Source organism: Quercus lobata, chromosome 2, assembly GCF_001633185.2.
Source record: "Quercus lobata isolate SW786 chromosome 2, ValleyOak3.0 Primary Assembly, whole genome shotgun sequence".
Taxonomy (NCBI): Eukaryota; Viridiplantae; Streptophyta; class Magnoliopsida; order Fagales; family Fagaceae; genus Quercus; species Quercus lobata.
Window position 1 is genome coordinate 44,341,394 of NC_044905.1, and position 11,349 is coordinate 44,352,742.

Consider the following 11,349-nt stretch of genomic DNA (forward strand, 5'->3'; position numbering starts at 1 on the left):
TTCCAGGTTCAACTTTGGACGCATATTTGAAGGCTTTCCCAGACTCAGATTGAGCTGATCTTGGTGTCCTTGGAAAGTTTTGGATGTCTAGTTTCCATAACAATAAAGAAATTGAAAATCCAATGGTTGGACAAAAGTTATGGCTTTGGGAAGCATGCTAACGTACTTTTCACGGTTTTTTAGATATCTCAGTTGTTTTAACTCTAATTTTGACTCATGATTAGTCATTGGAAAGGGAATTTGATAATCTTTACAATGGCATTGGTCTCAACCTGTTTTGATAGTCGGATCAAAATTAGGGTTTCTGGTGCCCCCAAGAGTCAACCTTGGGTCAAACTTGGTCAAAATTTATGAAAATCACCGAGTAGCTCGGGTTTGATGTAGAAACATGAAAAACATTGTTTTGGGATAATTTTGACCCAACTTTGACTTTTGGTCAAGCTAGGGTTGACTAGGGGCAATTCGGTCAATTTGACCTAAAATGACACTTCGAGTGCTTTGATGCCTAAACGGGCCCTATGGTGAAAAGATAATATTTTTGGAGTTTTCGGGGTCTGGCATGCAAATTAAGAGTGGACAAAATATGGTGTCTACAACTGCCCCTTCTTTATCTGATATCTCGAGTGTAATGAGAGGTGTCAGATAAAAAACGTGATTTTGCATTTTGTTGCCCCAAAATTGCATATGGAAACTACACTGTTCATGGATTGAGACCTATTTTACCTGACATGTTTGAGTTGCTACAACTGATCTGGAAAAATTTCTCTGACTTGGTCCTTGGAGCTAGGTAAGAAATTTTGTGCATTATTTTGGGTCAAAGGTCAACCGGTCAATGTTGACCGGGTCAACCCTGACCGGCGGCCCTTGTAGGTGTGCTGGGCAGACCCGTCAGCCCTTGAAGGTGTGCCGGGCAGCCCAGGCTCTACAAGGCCCTATAAAGGGGTCCTAAGGCTTCATTTTGATCATTTCACTTCTATTTCTCTAAAATCCCACTTCTTAAAGTCCTTTGGAGTAAGTCACGGTCTAGTGGGTCTAGCTTTCAGCTTCAGTCCACAGCTTTAGTCTCCAGTTTTACATTTGAGGTCAATGTCTATTTTCTCTTTCTTTTTATTTTCTGTGAGTATGTTAGTAGCCAAGCAAGTAGAAAAGCAAGCTAGTATTTATTTTATTTTTGATATTTTTGCACATATATGTTCTTCTTTTGTTTTAATCATTTATGCCATGATGATGTTGGAAAATATATCTGTTCACATGTTTAAGTAGCGTAGGAAAACTTGCATATGTTGGATGCTATGAAAAGACATGAGACACTAACATAACTAAAAGAAAAGCTAGGTAGAAATGAGAAACTATACATAAAAGGATGAAATTTTTTGAGAGGATTGAAAATGTGACAACAAAGCAATTTTGAATTAGAGTAGTTTTTGAGAAAGGTAGGATTAAACGGTCATGATTGAATTGAATCCGCGTGAGATTAAACGAACATGGCTGAATTGAATCTTGAAGAGATGGATAGGATTAAACGGGCATGGTTGAATTAAATTTGTGTGAGATCAAATGAGCACGGTCAAATTGAATCTCCAAAAGATAGATTGGATTAAACGATCATGGCCGAATTGAATTTGTGTGAGATTAAACGAGCACGGTCAAATTGAATCTCAAAAAGATAGATAGGATTAAGCGATCATGGTTGAATTGAATCTGCGGGAGATTAAATGAGCATGGCCGAATTGAATTTTGAAATGATAGATAGGATTAAACAATCATGGCTGAATTGAACTCGGGCGAGATTAAACTAGCACGGTCAAATTGAATCTTGAAAAGATAGATAGGATTAAATGGGCATGGCCGAATTGAATCCGCATGAGATTAAACAAGCACGGTTGAATTGAATCTTGAAATGATAGATAGGATTAAACAATCATGACAGAATTGAATCCATGTGAGATTAAATGAGCACAGTTGAATTGAATCTCAAAAAGATAGATAGGATTAAACAAGCATGGCCAAATTGAATCTAGAAAAGATAGATTAGATTAAACGATCACGGTAGAATTGAATCACGAAAAGATAGATCGGACGAAACGATAATAGCCAAATTGAATCCGTGAGAGATTAAACGGGCACAGTCGAATTGAATCTTGAAAAGATAGGTAGGATTAAATGATCATGGCCAAATTGAATCCGCGTGAGATTAAACTAGCATGGTTGAATTGAATCTCAAAAAGATCGATAGGATTAAACGGGCATGGCCGACTTGAATCTGCGTGAGATTAAGCAAGCATGGTCGAATTGAATATCAAAAAGATAGATAGGATTAAATGATCATGGCCAAATTGAATCTCGAAAAGATAGATAAGATTAAACGGGCATGGTCAAATTGAATCCGCGTGAGATAAACGAGCACGGTTGAATTGAATCTTGAAAAGATAGATAGGATTAAATGATCATGGCCAAATTTAATCTGTGTGAGATTAAACGAGCATAGTTGAGTTGAATCTCAAAAAGATCTACATGATTAAATGGGCATGGCCGAATTGAATCTCGAGAAGATAGATCGGATGAAACGATAATAGCCAAATTGAATCCGCGTGAGATTAAACGAGCACGGTCGAATTGAATCTTGAACAAATAGGTAGGATTAAACGATCATAGCCAAATTACATCTGCGTGAGATTAAACTAGCATGGTCGACTTGAATCTGCGTGAGATTAAACGAGCACGGTTGAATTGAATCTCAAAAAGATAGATAGGATTAAACGATCGTGGCCAAATTGAATTCGTGTGAGATTAAACGAGCACGGTCAAATTGAATCTTGAAAAGATAGATAGGATTAAATGATCATGGCTAAATTGAATCCGCGTGAGATTAAACAAGCATGATCGAATGGAATTTCAAACTATAGATAGGATTAAATGATCATGGCCGAATTGAATCCACGTGAGATTAAACTAGCACAGTCGAATTGAATCTTGATGATGCACAAAAATCGTTAGTGAGTTGATCGTCCATACACGTGCCAATGGGTGCACTTGAAGAACAAAAGAGAAGAACCAATCAAAGGGCACTGGTGGCGTAGCAGCCATAACCCCTTCGAAGGTTAAGTTAGTGATGGAAGAATCTCCAAGAACTCAATAGTGCAAGAGCTAGAGAGAATTCATGTACCTTGATTTGTGAGGGCTTTGGGGTTTTTATAGTAGCGTAAAGCTAACCTCAGTTTCTTGATGGAGAAGGTATTTCCTTATGGAGAAGATCTTTTCCAGCATCCATATATTGTGGGATTCTTTCCTTGTAGGGATCCCTCAGATTACGGTGGAATGTAGAATGCAAGACATTCCCATATTAGGTTCCTTGGAGACTACTCAGGTCACGTTGGTGCCACGTGGCTTTGCCACTCGTCTCTGTCGGGTCTGTCCACCTTAAAGAGTTCGTCTCCATTAAAGGGTCCGTCTGTCTCTTAACTTTCCGTTCAAGATGAGACTCCATCTACCAGGTCTTTGACTGTCAGGCTATTCGGACCATCACTAGGTGTCACCGTCGCTTTATTATTAGCTTAGCAAATTAGGTTCGTTTGCTATGGGATTTATCCCTATCAGTCATTAAGGCGGAGTATGTCGAGCGATGTCAAGGTACGTAACGACCACTGGGTCCTTAACAACCCCTTGGTACTTGGCAACCCATTGATATGTGACAATCGTCAGGGTGGAGCATACCGCGCGGTGTTAGGGAAGGTACTTGACGACCGTTGGGTACCTGATGACCCCTTGGTACCTAACGACTCATTGATATGTGACAACCATCAGGGCGGAACGTGTTACGTGGTGTCAGGGAAGGTACCTAACGACTGTTTCGGTACCTGATGACCCCTTGGTACATAATGACCAATTGATACATGACGACCGTCAAGACGGAGTGTGTCGCGCAGTGTTAGGGGGTACCTAACGACCCCTTGGGTACCTGAAGACCCCTTGGTACATGACGACCCATTGATACGTGACGACCGTCAGGGCAGAATGTGTTGCACAGTGTCAAGGAAGGTACCTGACGATCGTTGGGTACCTAAAGACCCAATGATACGTGACAACCGTCAGGGCGGAGCGTGCCGCGCGATGTTGGGGAAGGTACCTGACGACCATTGGGCACTTGATGACCCCTTGGTACTTGATGACCCATTGATATGTGACGAACGTCAGGGTGAAACATGTCACACAGTGTCAGGGAAGGTACTTGACGATTGTTGGGTACTTGCTACCAATTAATACGTGACGATCGTCAAGGTAGAGCGTGTCACGAAGTGTTAGGGAGGGTACTTGACGACCGTTGGGTACCTGATGACCCCTTGGTACTTGATGACCCATTGATACATGACGATCGTCAGGGCAGGCCATGTCGCGTGGTGTCAAGGAAGGTACCTGACGACCCATTGATACGTGACGACCGTCAAGACGGAATGTGTCGAGTGGTGTTAGGGAAGGTACTTGATGACTGCTGGGTCCCTGATGACTTTTTGGTACATGGCGACCAATTGATACATGGCAACCGTCAGGGTGAAGCATGTAGCACAGTGTTAGGGAGGGTACTTGACGACCATTGGGTACCTAACGACGCCTTGTGACTGACGATACTTTTGGTGACCGAAGATTCTTTTGGTAAGCTTATGATGCTTTTGGTAATTGAAGACTCTAGGGTGTTAGAAATAATTTTCTAACTGGAGAAAATATTCCCTATTAGTTTCTCAAAAAGATAGATAGGATTAAATTATCATGGCTGAATTGAATTTGCGTGAGATTAAACTAGCATGGTCAAATTGAATCTCGAAAAATAGATAGGATTAAACAAGCATAGTCGACCTGAATCGGCGTGAGATTAAACGAGCACAGTCGAATTGAATCTCAAAAAGATAGATAGGATTAAACAATCATGGCGGAATTGAATCCGCATGAGATTAAACATGCACAGTCGAATTGAATCTTGAAAAGATAGAAAGGAATAAATGATCATGATTGAATTAAATTCGCGTGAGATTAAACGAGCATGGCCAAATCTCAAAAAGGTAGACAGGAATAAATAGGCATGGTTAAATGAAATTTCGAAACGATAGATAGGATTAAATGATCATGACCGAATTGAATCAGCGTGAGATTAAACTAGAACGGTCGAATTGAAACTTAAAAAGATAGATAGGATTAAACGGGCATGGCCAAATTGAATCTACATGAGATTAAACGAGCACGGTTGAATTGAATCACAAAAAGATAGATAGGATTAAACGATCATGATAGAATTGAATCTTCGTGAGATTAAATGAGCACGGTTGAATTGAATCTCAAAATGACAGACAAGATTAAACAGGCATGGCCGAATTGAATCTAGAAAAGATAGATTGGATTAAATGATCATGGTAGAATTGAATCTCGAACAGATAGATCGAACGAAACTATAATAGCCAAATTGAATCTGTGTGAGATTAAACGAGCACGGTCGAATTGAATCTTGAAAAGATAGGTAGGATTAAACGATCATGGATAAATTGAATCCGGGTGAGATTAAACTAGCATGGTCGAATTGAATCTCAAAAATATTGATAGGATTAAATGGGCATGGCCGACTTGAATCCGTGTGAGATTAAATGAGCATGGTCGAATTGAATCTCAAAAAGATAGATAGGATTAAACGATGATGGCCAAATTGAATCCACGTGAGATTAAACGAGCACGGTCAAATTGAATCTTAAAAAGATAGATAGGATTAAATGATCATTGCTGAATTGAATCCGAGTGAGATTAAATGAGCATGATCGAATGGAATTTTGAAACGATAGATAGGATTAAACGATCATGGCCGAATTGAATCTAGGTGGGATTAAACTAGCGTGGTCGAATTGAATCTCTAAAAGATAGATAAGATTAAACGAGCATGGCCAAATTGACTCCGTGTGAGATAAACGAGCACAGTCGAATTGAATATAAAAAAGATAGGAAGGATTAAACGATCATGGCCGAAGTGAATCTGCATGAGATTAAATGAGCATGGTCAAATTGAATCATGAAAAGATAGATCTGATTAAATGACCATGGCCGAATTGAATCCACGTAAGATTAAACGAGCATGGTAGAATTGAATCTACAAAAGGTAGATAGGATTAAACGGGAATGGCCGAATTGAATCTCGAAAAGTTAGATTGGATTAAACAATCATGGCTGAATTGAATTCGCATGAGATTAAACGAGCACGGTCGAATTGAATCTCGAAAAGATAGATAGGATTAATTGACCGTGGTTGAATTGAATTTGTGTGAGATTAAATGAGCATTGTCGAATTGAATCACGAAAAGATAGGTAGGATTGAATGATCATGATCGAATTGAATCCACGTGAGATTAAACGAGCACAGTTGAATTGAAAGATAGATAGGATTGTGAGATTAAACAAGCATGGCTGAATTGAATCTCGAAAAGATAGGTAGAATCAAACGATCACGGCCAAATTTAATCCCCATGAGATTAAACGAACACGGTCGAATTGAATCTTGAAAAGATAGATCGGATTAAATGATCATGGCCGAATTGAATTTGTTTGAGATTAAATAAGCACGTTCGAAATGAATCTTGAAAAGATAGGTAGGATTAAACAATCAAGGCCAAATTGAATCTATGTGAGATTAAACAGGCATTGTCGAATTAAACCTCGAAAAGATAGATAGGATGAAACTTGGATTTTCTTCACTATATATACCCGAACATAGTTTTAGTGACGAAATTATGTCACTAAATATGATTTAATAAACTAAAGTGTTTTTAGTGACGAAATATTTTTGTCATTGAATAGTGTTTCTAGCGAGGAAAACATTTAGCGTCGCTAAATTTTTTTTTAAAAAAATCAAATCGGACTTTTAGTGACGAAATTTTTCGTCGCCAAAACTTTTAGTGATGGAGTTATAGCGATGAAATGAGTTTCGTCGCTAAAAGTCCGATTTCATCACTAAAGGTCCTTAGCGACGAAAAACTGGATTTTAGTGACGAATTTTTTCATCACTAAAAATACATTTTGTTGTAGTGAATAACCACGGTCGAATTGAATCTCAAAAGGATAGATAGGATTAAATGATCAAGGCCAAATTGAATCCATGTGAGATTAAAAGAGCACGGACAAATTGAATCTCGAAAAGATAAATAGGATTAAATGATCATGGTCGAATTGAATTTGTGTGAGATTAAACCAGCACATTTGAATTGAATCTTCGGATTAAACGATCATGGCCGAATTGAATTCGTGTGAGATTGAATGAGCATGGTTGAATTGAATCTCAAATAGATAGACAGGATTAAACGGGTATGGTCAAATTGAATCTCGAAAAGATAGATAGGATTAACGGATCATGTTGAATAGAAATCATGTGAGATTAAATGAGCATGGTTGAATTGAAACTTGAAAAGATAGGTCGGATTAAACGATCAAGGCCGAATTGAATCCCTGTGAGACTAAACGAGCATGGTCGAATTGAATCCTGAAAAGATGGGTAGGGTTAAACGATCATGGCCAAATTGGATCCGTGTGAGATTAAACTAGCACAGTCGAATTGAATCTCGAAAAGATAGATAGGATTAAATGATCACGGCCGAATTGAATTCCTGTGAGATTAAACGGGCATGGTTGAGTTCAATATTGAAAAGATAGGTAGGACTAAACGATCATGGCCAAATTGAATCCATATGAGATTAACGAGCACGGTCTAATTGAATCTCGAAAAGTTAGATTGAATTAAACGACAATGGCCGAATTGAATCCGTGTTTGATTAAACGAGCACAGTCGAATTGAATCTTCAAAATATAGGTAGGATTAAACAATCATGGCCGAATTGAATCCGTGTGAGATTAAAAAAGCATGGTCATTGAATACCATAAAGATAGATAAGATTAAATAGGCATGGCTGAATCGAATCCACATGAGAATAAATGAGCACGGTTGTATTGAATCTTGAAAAGATAGAGAGGATTAAACGACTGAATTGAATTTGCGTGAGATGAAACGAGCACGGTCGAATTGAATCTCAAAATGATAGATAAGATTAAACGGGCATGGCCGAATTGAATCCGCATAAGATTAAACAAGAATGGTTAAATTGAATCTTGAAACGATAGATAGGATTAAACGATAAGGGCCGAATTAAATCCTCGGGAGATAAAAAGAGCACGATCGAATTGAATCTCAAAAAGATAGACATGATTAAATGGGCATGGCCAAATAGAATCTCGAAAAGATAGATTGGATTAAACTGTCACCGCCGAATTGAATCCATGTGAGATTAAACGAGCACGGTTGAATTGAATCTCAAAAAGATAGATACGATTAACAATCTTGGAGGAACTGAATCCGTGTGAGATTAAACGAGAAGGTCGAATTGAATCTTGAAAAGATAGGTAGGATTAAATGATCATGGCCAAATTGAATCTGCATGAGATTAAACGAGCATGGTTAAATTGAATTTCGAAACGATAGATAGGATTAAACTATCAAGGCCGAATAGAATCGCCTGGAGATAAAAAGAGCTTGATGAATTGAATCTCAAAAAGATAGATAGGATTAAAAGAGCATGGTCGAATAGAATCTCGAAAAGATAGATTGGATTAAACGGTCACGGCCGAACTGAATCTATGTGAGATTAAACCAGCATGGTTGAATTGAATCCCAAAAAGGATAGATAAGATTAAACGATCTTGGCAGAATTGAATCTGTGTGAGATTAAACAAGCAGGTCGAATTGAATCTCGAAAAGATAGGTAGGATTAAATGATCATGGCCGAATTGAATCCGCATTTGATTAAATGAGCACGATCAAATTGAATCTCGGATAGATAGGTCAGATTAAACAATCATGGCTGAATTGAACCAATGTGAGATTAAATGAGCACGGTTGAATTAAATCTTGAAAATTTAAGTAGGATTAAACGATCATGGCTGAATTGAATCCGCGTGAGATTGAATTAGCATGTCGAATTGAAGCTTGAAAAGATAGATAGGATTAAACATGCATGGCCGACTTGAATCCACATGGGAATAAACGAGCACGGTCGAATTGAATCTCAAAAAGATAGATAGGATCAAACGATCAAGGCTAAATTGTATTTGCGTAAGTTTAAACGTGCACGGTCGAATTGAATCTTGAAAAGATATATGGGATTAAACAATCACGACCGAATTGAATTTGTGTAAGATTAAACGAGCATGTTCGAATTCAATATCGAAAAGATAGGTAGGGCTAAACGATCATGGCTGAATTGAATCCATGTGAGATTAAACGAGCACGGTCAAATTGAATCTTGAAAAGACAGATCGGATTAAATGACCATGGTCAAATTGAATTCGTGTGACATTAAACGAGCACAGTCGAATTGAATCTTCAAAAGATAGGTAGGATTAAACGATCACGGCCGAACTGAATCCACGTGAGATTAAACTAGCACGGACAAATTGAATCTCATAAACATAGATAGGATTAAACGTGCATGGCCAACTTGAATCTGTGTCAGATTAAACGAATACAGTCAAAATGAATCTAAAAAAGATAAATAGGATTAAATGATCATGGCCAAATTGAATCTTGAAAAGATAGATAGGATTAAACGATCGTGGTTGAATTGAATCTGCGTGAGATCAAACGAGCATGGTTGAATGGAATTTCAGAACGATACATAGGATTAAACTATCATGGACGAATTGAATTCGCATGACATTAAATAACCACGGTCGAATTGAATCTCAAAAACATAGAGAGGATTAAACGATCATGGCCAAATTGAATCCATGTGAGATTAAACGAGCACTGACAAATTGAATCTCGAAAAGATAGATAGGGTTAAACGATCATGGCTGAACTGATTAAACGAGCACGGTCGAATTAAATCTCAAAAGGATAGATAGGATTAAATAGGCATGGCCGAATTGAATCTGCGTGAGATTAAACGAGCAGGGTTAAATTGAATCTCGAAAAGATAGATGGACTTAAACGATCAGGGTTGAATTGAATCCCCGAGAGATAAAAAGAGCACAATTGAATTGAAAATCAAAAACATAATCAGGATTAAACGGGCATGACCGAGTAGAATCTCAAAGAGATAGATTGGATTAAACGGTCATGGCCGAATTGAATCCGTGTGAGATTAAAGGGGCACGATTGAATTGAATCCCATAAAGATAGATAGGATTAAATGATCTTGGCAGAATTGAATCAGTGTGAGATTAAACGAGCAGGTCGAATTGAATCTCGAAAAGATAGGTAGGATTAAATGATCATGGATGAAATGAATCCGCTTTTAATTAAATAGGCACAGTCGAAGTGAATCTCAAAAGAATAGATCAGATTAAATGATCATGGCCGAATTGAACCCATGTAAGATTAAAGGAGCACAGTTGAATTGAATCTTGAAAAGATAAGTAGGATTAAACGATCATGGCCAAATTGAATCCGCGTGAGATTGAATTAGCATGTTGGTTGAAGCTTGAAAAGATAGGTAGGATTAAATGTGCCTGTCCGACTTGAATCCATATGGGAATAAACAAGCACGGTCGAATTGAATCTCAAAAAGATAGATAGGATTAAAGGGCATGGCCAAATTGAATCTCGAAAAGGTAGATAGGATTAAACGATCATGGTTGAATAGAATCCATGTGAGATTAAATGAGCATGGCCAAACTGGATCTCAAAAAGATAGATCAAATTAAACAATCATGGCGGAATTGAATCCGTGTGAGGTTAAATGAGCACTGTCAAATTGAATCTCATAAAGATAGATCAGATTAAACGTTCATGGCTGAATTGAATTCTTGTGAGATTAAATAAGCATGGTTGAATTGAATCTTGAAAAGATAGGTAGGATTAAACAATCATGGCCAAATTGAATCCGCATGAGATTAAACTTGCATGGTCGAATTGAATCTAGAAACGATAGATAGGATTAAACTATGACGGTCTAATTGAATTCGTGTGAGATTAAAAGAGCATGGTTGAATTCAATATCCAAAAGATAGGTAGGACTAAACGACAATCGCCGAATTGAATCCACGTGAGATTAAACGAGCACAGTCAAATTGAATCTCGAAAAGATATATCGGATTAAATGACCATGGCCGAATTGAATCCATGTGAGATTAAACGAGCACTGTCGAATTGAATCTTTTAATGGTAGGTAGGTTTGAATGATCAAGGCCGAATTGAATCAGCGTGAGATTAAACTAGCACTATCGAATTGAATCTCAAAAACATGGATAGGATTAAATGAGCATGGCTAACTTGAATCTGTGTGTGATTAAAAGAACACGGTAGAATTAAATCTCAAAAAGATAGATAGG